Source organism: Capsicum annuum, chromosome 5 (genome assembly GCF_002878395.1).
Source record: "Capsicum annuum cultivar UCD-10X-F1 chromosome 5, UCD10Xv1.1, whole genome shotgun sequence".
NCBI lineage: Eukaryota > Viridiplantae > Streptophyta > Magnoliopsida > Solanales > Solanaceae > Capsicum > Capsicum annuum.
The window spans coordinates 76,974,965-76,992,010 of NC_061115.1; the positions used below are offsets into that span (position 1 = coordinate 76,974,965).

General features: G+C 34.9%; 3 pseudogenes; all 3 read left to right on the top strand.

Annotated features, from left to right (window-relative positions):
* Positions 1-7,533: 7,533 nt before the first annotated feature.
* On the top strand, positions 7,534-8,180 carry LOC124898512 (annotated as a pseudogene).
* A 72-nt stretch (positions 8,181-8,252) lies between these two features.
* LOC124898834 lies at positions 8,253-15,754 on the top strand (annotated as a pseudogene).
* On the top strand, positions 13,695-14,281 carry LOC124898835 (annotated as a pseudogene).
* Positions 15,755-17,046: the final 1,292 nt, after the last annotated feature.

The following is a 17,046-nucleotide window of genomic DNA, read 5'->3' on the forward strand; positions in this document are numbered from 1 at the left end:
GTGATTTTCTTGAATATTGAGCTTGAATCTTGAAGGGGCTAGGGATTATTGTTGAGAGAAGATACTTTGAATTTTGAGTGAATTGTGAAGAATGAGGTAATAATGTTGTTTTGGGAACTAAATCCCATGTTAAAATAGGGGAAAATACAAAACTACCCATGGGAAATTAAAATTCGTAACTGGAACCCAAAATTGACCTTTACCACAATATGCCAAGGATGTCATCTCAATTCCTCCACAACATTGTGCAATTGCAGTGACTTGCTGGAATCTGAAAATTATTAATTAGAACTTCACCGCAATGCGGTAAAGTGACCACTGCTATAGCCACTGCGATGAGCCACAATCACTATGAGTTTCTATTTTGGAAATCCAAACATTGTCTGAACCTCATCCAAAAATCTAAAACTTACCTGAGACATACTACTCATACCCCTGAATAGGAGTCAGCTCAAAAACTTATGTCTCGGGGTTGGTAAGGTAACTTTAGAAACTCAACGAAGTTAAGAGGACAAAAAAGAAACTAAGTCCCTAATACTTAGCCAAATTTTTAGGTTCTAAGCCTTTTGTACACGTACTATAGGATGAATTGGGCTAAGATAATTTTTGGGTGTTACAATATATCCCCCTTGGGAACATGCATCCTTGAATTAGATTGATTAACTAGAGAAATGCTGAGGTACTAAGGTTACATATTGAGCATGCATAACTGAAGACATGATTACATGACTATGTCTGAAACATGGTGACTGACTAAACTGATTCATGAATGGATGCAATGTTATGAAGAGGAACACGTGTCTAGGACTGAGAATGAAAAAGAGATAATCAAAGAAAAATTGTTACCTTGAGCTGAGTCTATATTCATCGAGAAGAGGCGAGGGTACTTGGTACGCGTGTCTACTTTTGCTTCCTAAGTGTCTCCCTCAACGGAATGATATCTCCAAAGAACTTAAACCTTGGTAACATCTTTGTTCCTTAGTCTGAGAATCTGTCGATCTAAGATTTCAACTGGGAGTTCTTTATAAGAAAGGTCATTCTGAACATTTACGCCTTCTAAAGGAGCAACTACAGCTGGGTCACTAATACACTTCTTCAACAAAGAGATATGGAATACTGGGTAACCTGATGCTAAATCTGTTGGCAACTCATACTCATAGGCTACCTTTCCAAAGCAGCTAAGAATTTTGTAAGGGCCAACATACTGATGACTGAGCTTCCCCTTCTTGCCAAACCTCTTCACTCCTTGAGCTTCCCCTTCTTGCCAAACCTCTTCACTCCCTTCATGGGAGAGATCTTTAAATATACAAAATCTCTAACCTCAAACTCGAGATCTTTTCTTCTCATATCTTCTTAGGATTTTGGATGGCGTTGGGCTGTCTTAAGCCTCTCTTTAATCAACTGAACTTCTCCTAAGCATCAAACACCGAGTTTGGCTCTATTAACGCATTCTCACCTACCTTGCACCAACCAATGAGAGACCTATATCTCCTCCCATAAAGTGCTTCAAATGAAGCCATCTGAATACTATAATGATAACTTTTATTATATGCAAAATCAATCAAGGGCATGTGATCATCCTAACTACCTTTAAAGTCGATAGCATAAGCTCTCAGTATGTCCTCTAAGGTTTGAATAGTCCTCTCAGCCTGACCACTTATCTATGGGTGAAATGTTGTACTAAGACAAAATTGGGAGCTAAGAACCTTCTAAAAAGCTCTCCAAAAGTGAGAGGTAAAATGAGTACCCCTATCTGAAATGATGGACAACGGGACTCCATACAACCTAAATAACTCTCTAATATAGAGCTTCGCATAGTCCTTGGCTGAATAAGTGTTATGGACTGGCAAGAAATGGAATGATTTGGTCATTTTTTCTATAATAAAGCAAACTGAATCTTGTTGGCAACTTGAACAAGGAAACCCTATCACGAAATCCATGTTCACCTCTTCTTACGTCGAAGTGGAAATATTGAACTACTACACAGAACCACTGGTATTTTGGTGCTCAACCTTCACCTGCTGACAAATAGAGAACTTAGATACAAACTCTGTAATATCTCTCTTCATCCCATTTCACCAATAGATTTCCCACAAATAGCGGTACATCTTAGTGGCCCCTAGATAAATAAATTAACGTGCACCATGTGCTATTGCAAAAATCTGCTAGCTCAGGTCATCTACACAAGGCTCAAATAGTATACTCTAGCAATACAACACACCATCTCCCTTTTGGGAGAAAACCTTTACTTTTTGATCTATGACTGACTTTTTCAACTTAAACAAACTAGGATCCCAATCTTGCTATTCTTATTCTTCGACAACCAAAGAAGATTCTGAACTATTCAAGACCCATACACAACCATCCGCTGAGTCAACCAAACGAACGCCTAATCTAGCTAACTGATGAACCTCTTGAACCAACTTCTTCTTATCACCCTCAACAAGAGCCATACACCCATGGAAAATCTACTAAGGGTATCTTCCACTACATTGGCCTTGACCAAATGATACAAAACATGATATCATAATCTTTCAAAAATTCAAACCACCTTTTCAAATGAATATTCAACTTTCTCAATGAAAACACATACTGCAAACTCTTGTGATCCGTGAACATGACATGCACCCCATATAGATAATGGCTCAATATTTTTAGGGAAAAAAATAGTTGCTAACTCAAGATCATGGGTGGAATAATTCTTTTCATGAGGTTTAAGCTGTCTAGAGGCATAAGTTATGGCTTTACCTCTTTAAATAAAAATACAACCCAACCCAACTATGGAAGTATCATAGTAAAAAAAAACCCATCTAAACGACCCGGTAAGGTCAAAATTATAGCTGAGGTAAGTTGAGTCTTCAACTCCTGAAATCTCTTCTCATAAGAATTTGGCCACTGAAACTTGACTTTTTTCTAATTCAATCTAGACATCGGGGATGCAATAGATAAAAACCCTTCAACAAACCATGTGTAATAGCCAGCCAAACCAAAGAAACTCCTGATATTTGATGGAGAAATAGGTCTGGGATATTTTCTCAGTGCTTCGGTCTTTTGCAGGTTAAATCTAATGCCATTACCAGAAATAATATGGACAAGAAAAGCTACTGTTCTTATCCAAAACTCACACTTACTGAGTTTAGCAAACAACTGATGGGCTCTAAGAGTCTGCAATACAATTTTGAGATGGTATGCATGATTGTTTTTATTATGGGAATAGACAAGAATATAATCTATGAAGACTATGATGAACATGTCTAAATACTTCTTGAATACTCGGTTTATCAAGTCCATGAAAGATTATGGGGCATTGGTAAAACCAAAAGGCATGACTATAAACTTAAAATGACCATATCGAGTTCTTAATGTTGTTTTCAGAATATCACATTCTCTTACTCTAAGTTGATGATAGCTGAATCTGAGGTATATATTAGAGAAGTAACTGGCACCCTAAAGCTTTTCAAACAAGTCATCAATTCTTGGAAGTGAGTACTTATTCTTGATGGTGACTTTGTTCAACTGATGCTAATCGATGCACATTCTAAGTGAATCATATTTTTTACATACGAAAAGGACTGGAGTGACTTATGGGGAAACACTAGGCCTAATGAATCCCTTATCTAGGATTTCTCTTAATTGTTATTTAAACTCTTTGAGTTCTACTAGAGCCATTTTATATGACAAAATAGAGATAGGCGGGTATCTCAAAGTTGGTTTATTCTGAAGTCAATCACTCTTTTGGGAGAAACTCAAGGAAGATCTTAAGGGAATACATCTGGAAATTCCCTTACTACTGAAACTGACTTGATATTTGTAGTCTTTGAACTAGAGTCTTTAAATCTTACAAGATGGCAGACATACCCCTTAGAAATCATTTTTCTCGCTCTAAGGTACGAAACAAGCTAACCCTTTAATGCTGAAGTACTACCCATCCACTGAAGGACTGATTCATTTGGAAACTGAAAATGAACAACTCTGTTTCTCTAATCAACTTAATCATAGCATAAGTGGAGCCAATCCATGCTCAGAATGACATCAAAATCAATTATCTCTAACTTCACAAGATCAACTGAAGTGACTTTCTAGGATATTATGATTGAATAGTTCCTGTATACCTTCCTAGCTACAATAGTGACACCTACTAGGGTAGACACTGAGAATGGTTCTGTTAAGGTCTCAGGTTTAACTCAAAAGCTGACAGCTATGTAAAGAGTTACAAAAGAAAGAAAAGCTACTAGATATAGTAAAGCATAAGCATGCAAATGAAAGACTTGCAACGTACCAATAACCACTTTAGGAGAACTTTCTTGATCCTTTCAGTACTGAAATGCATGGAGACTATTTGGGCGCTACCCACTAGTGGCATTGGAAGTGGCATCCTGTACAGACGAGTGTCTAGACTGGGCTGAGGGATAATTATGCCGACTCTATGAACCAACCTATGGACATTCTCTTATTCTATGACCCAAATTGCCACACCTAAAGTATGCATCGCTGCCAGCTCTACAAATTCCCTAATGGTTCCTACCATATTTTTGGCATAGAGGATTTGTACGAGCACTGTTTACACTACCTTAAGACTTAGATCCTAGTGCCTTGTCCTTGTTGTCATTTATGAATTTTTCATAGGTGCACTGGCCGAATATGGAGCTGGGAATAAAGATTTCTAGTGGAACTGAGGATAATTTCCAGCTTCTAATTTTGGCTAAGTGAAATTAAAGCTGCCTGTTCTAGCCCTCTTGTTCTCTCTCTTTCTCTTTAATCTTTTCCTTCTCTATCTACTGAAAATGGACCATCAATCTTGACAAGTCCATCCCCTTTATCAATATTGCAGTCCTACACTCCTTGACCATACCATCAGATACTCCATACAGGAACTTGCTCATCCTCGACCTGGTATCAACTAATACATGAGGAGCATACCTGGCTACCTGAGTAAACTTGAGAGAATACTCCTTCACACTAATGTTTCCCTATTTAAGATTAAAAAACTCTAACACCTTAGCCTCCCTCAGCTCCAATGGGAAGAATCTATCTATGAAGGCAGTAGCAAACTTCTCCTATTCTATAAGCCCTGTATCTACGCCACTATCCCCTTTCTGCTATTTTATCCATGTGTGTGCTACATCCTGCAACTGATAAGTAGCTAATTCAGTACTCTTACTAGAAGTCACCCCTATAATGTCTGTCACCTTATTTACCATGTCAAGAAATTCCTTTGAGTCTACTTCTGACTTGGACCCCAAAAATGAAGAAAGATTCATTCGGGTGAAGTCCCGAATCCTAGCTGCGACAGTATTAGAAACTAGGTAGGACTGAACAGTAGCTAGCCAAATATTTAAGATGCTACAGAATGATCTTGAGTGGTAAAGAAAACTTTGAAATCTGCATAGGAAACATTCTCATTAAGGGGATCGCCCTGAACGGGTGAAGGTGCTGGCTGGTTTCCATTTCTTTTTTTGTTAGTTTTCCTATAAGGCATATTCAGTAAACAGAAAGAATAGATGAATTAGGCAGAGAGTTTAACTTGAGCACATGCACATTCATAGGATATGAATTCTAGAAGAGGGGAAACTCTTCTTAAAATGTCTTATAACCTCTTGCCCATAAGTGTGGCGTACTTCACACCCATGCACAAGACTCTATGCAATGCAGATTTGAGACTCCCTGGGACACTTTAAAACCTTAGGCTTTGATAACAAGTTTGTAATGCCTCGAGAATACATCCTAGTCACTATATGGTACTTACGATCACAAGTGGCCACAAGCTAACTTATGCGAGTACCTGCTGTGAGCATTGAATAAAATATCAATAAACATGTGTGGAATATAGCTAAAAATGCCATATGGTTTTGAAATACAAAAAACAAAACTAAAACAATATACTTAAACATTGTCAAGAAATAATAATGTAAGACAATCAATATCAAATGATAGCTGAATAACTAACTAAAAGTGTCTAAAATCCTCTACTAACTGACTGTGGAGTTGATGGGACAAGTACCCAACTAATACTGACTGACTGCTAAAACTGAACATACTGAAGTAAACATAACTGTCATCAAAACATGAGGACTCACAACTGCAGTTGTTGCAGGTACGTTGGGATATCTAGGTTTGGTCAGGAACTTGAGCATTCGAACCTAGGATATAGAAACTCATAGCATAAGAAATGAGTATATAGTCAATACTTTGAATGTACTAGAATGCTAAATAAGGTTAGGCTGATATGCATAGGTTCATGTGGACGAGTAATAACTGATCGAATGTATAACATAAAGTACTTGGTAAGAATGCATAAAAACTGTAAATACTAAGAATACATACCCCAGCATAAAACAAGTTCTTAAATAGTTTGTAAACTGAAATACTAAAATCTGATAACTGATAAACTATATACTATAGTCAAGCAAAATTGAATTGAATTCTAAATTGAATATTAAAACAAAAACTGTAGGAGCTATCATATAAATGACATGCAACAATGCAGACTAATTTGGGGTACAACCTACAACCCAGTTCGAAGGGTGTTAGTACTATGCCATGGTTTACTAACTAAGGCTAGGTCAACCCTAATCTTGAAAGAAGACTCATAAAATGTATATATATATGTCAAATCTATACTGGCTGGAAGACATATTAAACTACACTGGCTATGTAGTTCTATAACTTAGGGACTGCTGCTAAAGGTCATACCCTAAGATGGAAAGAATGCCCCCATACCTGGGTTCGCTCGGTGCTGAATCCTACTCCTAACTAAACCGATGGTAATCACTAAACTGGGATAAACTTGACTGAACTCCCACTGGCCATACTAACTGACCATATAGTACTGCTCATGATATGACTGAGACCTTTCTATAACTATAGACAACAAAGTAAAACAACAAAATTTCTAGTATATAACCCCTAGGACTCGATAGAAATAATTACAAGATCATGCTAACTTTAATAGCATGATATTTAAGAATTCGTTAAAAACTCATTCTTGTAGGTATTTTATCAAACACTTTTAATTCATGGTTTAGGATAAAAATGGGAATAGTCTTAAGACTTGTAGTAATATCATGATTTCAGTACTAAGATCACCAATTAAGGTTTAACTCAGCGAACAACACCATTCAAAAGTGTGGGGATTACTAACAATAATAATTACATTTAAACATGGTATATAATCAAAATTCATAGGGATTCATGGTTAAAATAACAATAACTTGTAGAAAATCATAACTTTAAGTAAGGTAGTCTTTTTTTTTTAGCTTGATAGAAATATCATAAGAGAAGAAAGAAGTTCATATCGGTGAAATCCTAGTATATATAAATGCTATCCAACTTGAATTATCAAATTGATTCTTTCACTTTTTTGAACTAGAAATGGAGGCTCTCTTTGCAAAGAGAAGAAGATAAGGTCTTCTGGCAATAAAAGGTATATTACTAATTGATTATTTAGTCATTTTGTGTTCAAATTCTAAATTGGAAAGGCGTTGCTTAATGCTTCTGTTCAATAGAACATGAAGAAGAAGATAAAAAAAAGTTATGATAAGCTTGATCAGAGGAAAGGTTATAATAAGCATCTGTTTAAGTAGATTATTTCCAAGATCTAATTCTAATTTTTTCTTATACAGGGGAAACACCATGCAATCTAAAGGTTTATACTTAAGGGTAGAAATTTTCTTAGTGCACGTAGGATTTGGGACTCCCTAAATTTGAATGCAAGATGATCCTACAGGAGCTGCAAATAATTGAGCTAGCAGGTATTATAATAGGATGGGATTCTTTCATCTAAAGGCTATTGAATCACTAATCAAAGAGCATATTTTGGAGAGATTCTTCATCGATCTAGTGGCCAGTGAATCACTGATCAAAGAGATAGCAGTCGCCAAGTTTAATGATTTAGGGGGTTCTACAGATATAGCGGCGGGTGAACTCCTTCTTCTTCTTACATGAATATTATGATAAAACCGAGCTTGGATGGAAATCAACAAGATTTGGTAAATATATACAAATGTAATAGGCTTTATTATTGAGAAAGTAAAAGGAGGTTATTCAGTCGCCATTAAAGGTTTCATTACTTATGTTCCATTCCTTTATATAAGGAAAGGATATAGAATAATTGATTCACCATTGAGAGCATTAACCCCAAAAAGACTAATAGTGTAGTGTGGATCTCTCTATTAATATAAAAGTGATACTTCAGATTGGGTGCAACCACTAGTGATAGGGAAAAAATAGAGGGAAGGACAAAGGAAAGAGTTATGCCTGCATTAAGATTTAAAACTTGTCATCTACTTTATAGAAATGTTTTGAATACAGAACATACAATAAAACAACACCATATTCTTTGAATATTAATGAATAAGAATAGATCTACTAAGAGAAAGATTTATTCTAGAGAAAATCTTACCAGTTACATCTAATCAAAAGCTACATGAAAGTTGTCCATTTTTTATAGAGATTTACCTATCATAGAGATCCACAGAGGAAGAGAATTAACTTCATATATCTCTTTTAATGTAGAATAAATCATTCAGCTGAGATTGTTGAAAAAGAAAGGCAGGGACCGAGGCACTAACTAACGAGTAGGCGAGACAAAACTGACTTAAAAAGATGCTCTACTTGAAAGGCTATGGCTTTGGGCGTGCAAACTAAAATATATGGGTATGGAAAAGAAAATAGTAGCTTAGGATCTCGAGACATAATAACAAGAATCTACTAAAATCTTATAACAAAGCTGCGAAGAAAGATCCAAGTGCAAGCATTGAGTCAAATTGATTCGGGTAAAGATAGATAGTTTGCGCCTCCTTCTACCTACTTTTATTTATAACACTTCTATCCTTGAAAGGGTAATCTTTCTAAGTTTTCATCTACCTCACTCTTTATTTTTCCTATCTCAAGGGAGTTTTATTCCTCTTGGACTATTAAGGAAAGCAAGGACACCTGTAAATTTGGATAACCATGTGGCACACTTACTCTAGCCTATGCTACTATCATTCTTTCTTGTTATTCAACTATGATGGATATTTAATCAACTGTAGTTATGCTTACACAAGGCATTCTTATTCTTTTGCATTAAGATCTGATTTAATTATAACACTTACTATAACAAGAAGAGAGTGAACTCAAACTCAAGCACACTTGCAATAGCTAGATTTTCTATAGGATATTTATTAAGTCTAGGTTCAATAGACGCAATCCATTTATTCATAGTAGTTGTCCAATGGGAAAGCTAATTTAATCAATCAAGGAAACCAAGCAAGGAAAATTTCTAATCAATTTTCCAATCCCATTATGTACAAAACACCATGCCGACAGTCTTTGTAGAACCAAGCCTCCCAGGCCACAAACGACGAAGAGGCAGATTCTAAGACTAAAGAATAAGTGGCTACCATTGATAAATTCCAACATTAGGAATTGCCTCAATTTGGTGGCCTATCCCAAAAAGTTATTGCTGAGATCGTAGAGACTGAAACCAAGCCATGAAGGGAGAACCAAGGAACTTAGACTATAGAGTAGCAACCTATGATCCATTTAGTTAACCGCATGTTCTTTTTACTCTTTAAAATGTTGCCTTTATCACAAACTAAAAGTAGGGAAGGAACTATAGTTGGAATAACCTTACCAATTAGGATGTGTGGTTGACGCATCTTTTTTCCAAATAATCTAGGCATTTTCCTTTGGTTTTGGAGGGCTTCCACTAAGGAAAAACACCTGCTCTTCAATTTTTATTTTTTGTTATCTGTATCAAACTTATCTGATCTAAATGTGGGAGTTATTTTTTGATTCAGTAGAGTGAGAATCGCTATTTTAGGAGTATATCAAGCCATTATTCTAAGAAATAATAAAAGAACGGCAATAGTTTACTCTTAACACTTATCCCATCTCATCTTTCATTAAAAATCTCATCAATAAAATGATCAAAAATTATTCACTTCTCCTTTCCTCTCCTATCTTTAAACTGAGAAACAAGAAAGAAGGATCAAGTCTTATAGATCTATTGCTTCAGATTCATCGAGTTGTCTACTGCTTCCTTCTCTTAGTTTTATGTTTCTTTTCAGCAATCTTACTATATTTTAGATCCTACTTTCATCTGAAGATGAAGGAGACATCATTACCTCACTTGTCTTAGTGTAGTCTGTCGACTCTAAAAGCATACAACTGATTGATTTGATGTAGGGATCGGGGAATGAGCTTCACAACAAAGAGATGGGATGAATGGTTTGAAGTTAATGTTACTTGTTCAAATCATGTATTAATAAAACCCATTCTTTCTATCTATTATATTTATTAGTCTAGCAGTGCCTCTGACTTTTTTCAAAGGGGTAAAGGGTATTGAGAGGTAGGTTGAGAAAGAAGGAAAAATCCTTTTAAAAGCTGCAAGAAAGCGACATATATTTCTTCCTTTTTCAAAGATGGGGCTGATGGGACCCTTCTAAGATTCATTCCTTGTATTATCTAGGAGTGAATAGGTCTTATGGAACAGTAATTGAATATTAATTTTTTTTAAGTGAGTTGACCTGATGACCTCTTTTTTACTATGTATAAAAAATGTAAAATCATAATAAAGTGTGTTTGGATACTAATAACTAAGGAGATCATTCGCTCACCTATTTAGTTGTGTTGAGAATGAATTCTATGTTCCACATAGGATGAAAGACTCTCTCTTCTCTATTTGTATCTTCCCTTTGTATCTTTATAGTAGATCGCTTATCCTGATTCTACTTAATGAGATGAGGAACATAAGTTCTACAAAAGGTGTATGTTAATCTTGATGATTGGTTCTATGACTCAAGACTAGATTGAAGTCATTCTACCAATAACATTTGAATAAAACAAGGCAATAGGCATCACTAAACTAGGTACTTTCTGACAAATGGCCCAAACTCCATCTAACATTTTTGAAGATATTTGCTGCGGATATTTCCTATGGTTTATAGGAGAAAGAATATAGCATCACATCAAGTCAATATCAACATAAATAGGTGCATCTAACTAATTCTTTATCTACATTATCTTTTATCCCTTTTCGAAACATGCCCTAGACCTCTGCTTTTGAATATTTTTTGGGGCTAGTTTTTCAGTTATAGGTGCTGCTATAACTAATTGGTTTTTTAGTTGATATGTGAACAAATAAATTAGGTACAGAATATTAAAGTTAAATGGATGGGAAGGCAATCTCAGCACTAAAAGGTACAAATGAGTCTTTCACTAGGGAGCAATGATTCTTTTCACTAAAGGGTAACAAAATGTGGTGGGTTCTCCTCTACTAGCTTTCCCACACAGCTACCTAAGATCTTATTCAACAATAGTAAGATGACTAACTAATATAATAATGAGTAATGAAATGCCAAACTCTCTCTAATACGCTAGTTAATCAAATGGCATACTTAGAGTACAACAGGGACACCTTTAAAGGAGCGTGAGCCATCCCTTTAAGGAGATAAAAGTCTTTTTGAAAGGTCACTATAGTTAAAACATTAAAAGAAAAACTTACTCTCTATTGAGGATTTTCCTTACTAAACTTTCAAGATAAGGACTATAAACGATTGTAACAGAGACAACCCCATTATCTCGTAGCAATATGATAAATACTAGTCTTTGTCTTTCATTGTTTCATTCTGGTCCATAAAATCCTTTGAGTTATTAACGACTTGTGAGCTTGCAGGTCTCATAGGATGAGAAAATCCCTTCTCATCATTTCATTATTTCATTGAAGGGTTTTCATAATGTAAGTAAGTAGAAGCAAATGGGCAGTCGACTACCTAAAGTACCTCATTTCTAGTTAAAGGCTAAGTTCATTCCTTGATATATCTCACTTCACTATGGAATTTCACTCTAGAAGAACTAGTATGATTATCATTAGTAGTATAGATTTGTTAGATTTGTTGAACAAAAGAAAAACTTTTACTTTTTCATTATATTATATTAGTATAGTATTAGCACCTTTATAGAGTAAGGTTCTCTTCTAGTTTTGGATAGATGTCAATCCTTCTATGATGGAAAGGAGACTGCGTCTTGTTCTCTAAGCAACCCCCTATTGCAACACTTAACTATCCTTTAAGGGGAGAACTCCACATATTTTTTTGAGGTGATCTAAAATTGAAAAACAACCTCTTTATACAATCTATTTTGGTGTTATGATGTATACGTTAAAGTTTTCCTAGATGTGACTAGATAATATCCCAACATAACCCAATTATCACGTTAGTGGGACTAGTGACTCTTCATTTCATTATCTGAATTCATTAGATTCCAAGTTCTCTCTATAGTGATCAAAGAAGGATTAAACTATGTGAGAGTCAGTTTGATGATAAAAGAGATTTTTTGCTTTTCTTATGAACTTTTCTTTTGGAAGATCTCACCTCTTATAACCTTTAATAAGATCTGACATAAGACTTATAGACTCATTGGTTTTCTGCAGATTTCATTATCAAGAATTGTATCCACTATTTCTTGCACCGATTTCTCTTGACACATTACTAATTCCCTTGGTGCAGATCTACTTGTTGTTAATAGATCGATAAGAGTCTTGTTCTTAGAGATAACTCTTCTATAGAGTTCATTAATATCCAAACTCATTAGCTTACATCTACTTAAGGGATGGGTCAATATTTGGCAGGAAGAACTGGTAGTAAACATAAAATACGAGGCACTCTTGCTTTTTGTCCTTCATGGTCCTTTATAAAGAGTGAAATCATTCCAGTTGGATCCACTTTTAGGACTATATGCCTCGGTTCAAGGAACTACCTAATGCCAAAACCTTCGCTCTTGATGGATGGTAGATGGATTGCTAATTTCCTAGTTCAATGGTTGCTATCTTTCTAAACAGCGGCCTAGTCTTTTCCTTTAATCCCATCTATCATTGGAATGTTGACTCTAATATTCTCGTTCCTGGTTTGTTTTTGTTCATTTCCTTACCTTTGGCTATTTATTTAACTTATTCAAAAGGACGAGTCATTCAAAGAGAAATAAGTTCTGATCACAGACAACTTTAAAAAAAAAAGATAAAAGAGAAGAGGGGCTGCTTAGGCGTTTTACTAATTCCCCCACAACAAAAGAGAGAAATCAATTTAACTTTGGATCTGAGAAGAAGTTTTCAAAAATATCAGTAGCCCTAATTCCTTACTTATTTGAGAAATTTAATTACTTGAGTTAATTGAGGAAGTTCTAGCAAAATGCTTGAACACAGACTGACTTTTTCTTGCATCTCACTCTTTGTACAAAGAGTCATTCTTTTTGGAAGCTATATAATATCGATATAGAGCTTCCATTGGAAGAACATTCACCAATACTCTTTCCAATTAGGTCTCCAGGAGGTGCCAACCATAAAAAAGATCTTTTCCTTCAAATATCCATTTGAAAATTACTTAAGTAAGGTAGTCACTTCTTTTTATAACTTGATAGAAATATCATAAGTGAAGAAGGAAGTTCATGTAGGTCAAATCCTACCATAGATAAATGCTATCCAACTTGAATGGTCGAATTGATTCATTCAGTTTGTCTAACTCGAAATAGAGGTTCTCTTTAACAAGAGGTGAAGATAAGGTCTTTTGGAAATAGAAGGCATATTACTAATTGATTCTTTGGCCATTTTGTGTTCGAATTATAAACTAGCAAGGCACTATTGGATGCTTCTGCATACTAGAATACAAAGAAGAAGATAAAAAAAGGTTATTATGAGTTTGATCAGAAAAAAGGTTATGATGAGCATCTATTGGAATTGATTATTTCAAAGATCTAATTCCAGTTTTTTCTTATGTAGGGGAAACGCCTTACAATCTGAAGTTTTATCCTAAAGGGAACAAATATCTTGGTGGATGCAGGACTTGGTAATCATAAAATTTATATGCTAGACGAGCCTAGGGAGTTCCAACCAACTGAACCACCAGGTTTGACAATAGGGTGGGATTCCTAGATCTATTAGCTAGTGGATCACTAATCAAAAAGTATGTTTTGGAGAGAATCTTCATTGATCTAGTTTCTAGTTAATCACCGATCAAAGAGCAAGCAATCACCAGGTTTAATGATTTTGTGGGATCTACAGATGTAGTGGCTGGTGATCCACTTCTTCTTTTACCATAAAGAATTAGAAAAAATTGAGCATGGATGGAACTGAACAATATTTGGTGAATGAATTATTATTATTTTGAAAGTAAAAGGAGGTTATTCTGTAGCCATTACAGGTTTTATTAATTTTCTTCCATTTCATTGCAGAAGGAAAAGGATATCAAATAATCGATTGACCATTGAGATTATTAACCTGAGAAATACTAATATTGTGGTGTAAATCTCTCTATGAATGGAAAAGGGGTTCTTCGCATCAGAGTAACCACTAGTTATAGGGAAAAATAAGGGGAAAGGACCAAGTAAAGAGTGATGCCTGCATTAAGGTTTAAAACTTGTCATCTACTTTAAGGAAATATTTGTAAAAAAGAAGTTACAATAACATGATGCCATATTCTCCAATAATGGTGGAACAAGAAGATATCTATTAACAGAAAGATTTATTATAGAGAAAATTTTAATATTTACATCTAATCACAAACTACAAAAAAGTTGACCCTTTTTGAAGATTTACTCATCACAGAGATGCACAGAGGAAGATAAAAAAATATCATATATCCCTTTTCTATTAAATCCTAGAACAAGATCTGATGTTAGCTCGATTCTTCTCTATTTTTGTGAAACTATTCCTCTAACAAGGCAACCAATAAGTCTTCAAAGGGTTTGTATGAATAATGGAATGGTTAACATTACTTATTTCAAACATTCCCATGGTGATATAATATCTTTTAAATAAAATGATGTGAGAACCCACGATGAAGAAATAAACAGATCCTTCTATATAAAAATATCAGTTGAGAAAATAATAGGAAAATTCTCAAATTACCCATGGAGAAGAACCAAAACAGAATGATTTTGCCTACTCAAATAAAAGAGGGGATGCCTCCTCATTCAAAAATCCCATTTTTTGCAAAGGTTGAATTATTCTATGCAAGAAGAAGACTTAGAAATAACAATGGAGTTTCGATCCAAAAAAGAATGCTTAGGTAGTTCTTTCACATAGCACAATAAAATAATGAGTAATTTGTATTATTTCAAATCCCTATTCTTATAGAAAAGAAAGAACGAGAAAAACAAAAATATTCCTACTCAAACAAGATGTCCTATAGCTTATAACTCTTCTTTTATAGTAATTCAACCTATTGCTCTGTATCCCTCCATCAGTTGACTAAAAGATCAAAATAAAAAAGATCAAATTACCTACTCATTATTCAGAGGTGAATCATAGAACACCAAAAGTTGTGGTATCTTAAGGACCTAACATAGGTCACATACTTCACAACTTAAGATTGAAAGATCCAAACCATCTTCTTTGTAGCAGAAAGGGTCATAACTAAAATATATAAAAATCGATGTAGTTATTCATAGGGATATATCTATCCAGATAAAGGATAGTCTTGGACGATTCATAGATAGATCTCTCTTAATATAGATAGGTATCTTCGTGGATAAACATAAAGATAAGGATCCATCTAGATCTTGATTCACTATTTCCATATTTTTTTTTCTAATTGGTTGCATTCTTTTTTGTTTTGATAACAAGTTTTCATTTTTAATCTTAATGTAGGGGCGTTCAGCCACTTGACTCTAAGGAAAGGAAACATTATTTTTTTCATTCTTTTCTTATGAGGTCATGCACAAAAACTTGAATTGCATAAGCCTGGGGTGGGCCTACCTCCATCCCTAGAGGAGTCGTATAAGGAAGAAGCTCCATCTATGGTTTTTAAGTTGAGAATTTCCAATAATAGGGCCTAGGGACTGGTATGATGATTTGTTTAGGTAGGGTAATCAGCCTGCTATGGGCACCTATAGGGATTAGTGTGTAACACTGTGATCCATAAACTGAAGCATGGGACTCACCCATTACATAGGAATAGAGAAGGGAAATATAACATGTACAAAGAGCATGGCGAATATTAGAACCGTACTTTGAGAGAGATGGCTCGCGAGCTAATCCATTAGAGATGAGGCTTTTTGGCAAAGCCATATCAATGTTGGGCCACCAAACCCTACAACTGAAGAAAAGGTCCTATAAATGGTACACCACTTATGGTTAGATACAAATTGTTTGGTTTAGGTTTACCTTAGATTAACCTTAGACTTTGTAGCTTATATTGGATTTGAGTACAAGTGGCTCACCATGATTCGTAAGTTAGGGTATGAGTCAAAACCTAGGACTCGTATGATGGTCAGTGTTCAAACCTTTTGGATTCAATTCTGCTAGGGGTACCATTTAAGAGTTCTAGTCGTACACTTAAATATGACTTTGGTTTAGGATTTTCATACCTTGGATAGTGTTGGGTCCAAGGGGAGGCCAAAGGTAAGAATGGTGGGTACCACTCATACAGTGAAGATACGACTTATGAGGGTCAGTCGTATATCTGTGATGGGATTTTGTTCAACTTAAGTGCGAGCATTCTAGAGATTTCCCAACTTACCCAAATAATGTCTCACAACTTATATTTATCTTTGGAGGTTATTTTCCCTATTATTCTATCCTTCAACACTTGGAAAACACTCTTAAATCCTCTCTAGAGTTCTTTGTCAAAGAAAGATAGGGTTTCAATTTAAGGAGTAAATTAGGGCTGGTCTTGGTGATTTATCTCCATCATCATCTTTGTTTAAGGTATGTTCTCTTCCCTTATTGTTATTTCCAACTAATGACATGGTTTAATACAATGTTTTCATATTTTGAATATTGTATTATTTTGGGTTTTAAAAAAGGATTTTGGGGCTTTTTGTTATAAATGTGTGGTTATAGTTTTCCCATATGTTTATTTATGATTTTATACGTATTAATGGTTGTTTTGTATAATTAGTTTCCTAGGAATGGTTCTTTGGTAATGTACTTTGTTTTTGGATACACTATTCCACCAATATATTTGAAAAAATGCCCATAACAATATTTTAACTATAATATTTGTTTTTCAATGGAACTTATGCGTGATTTAAACTTTGTAATGGAACCTTAAATAATATGAATAGTTT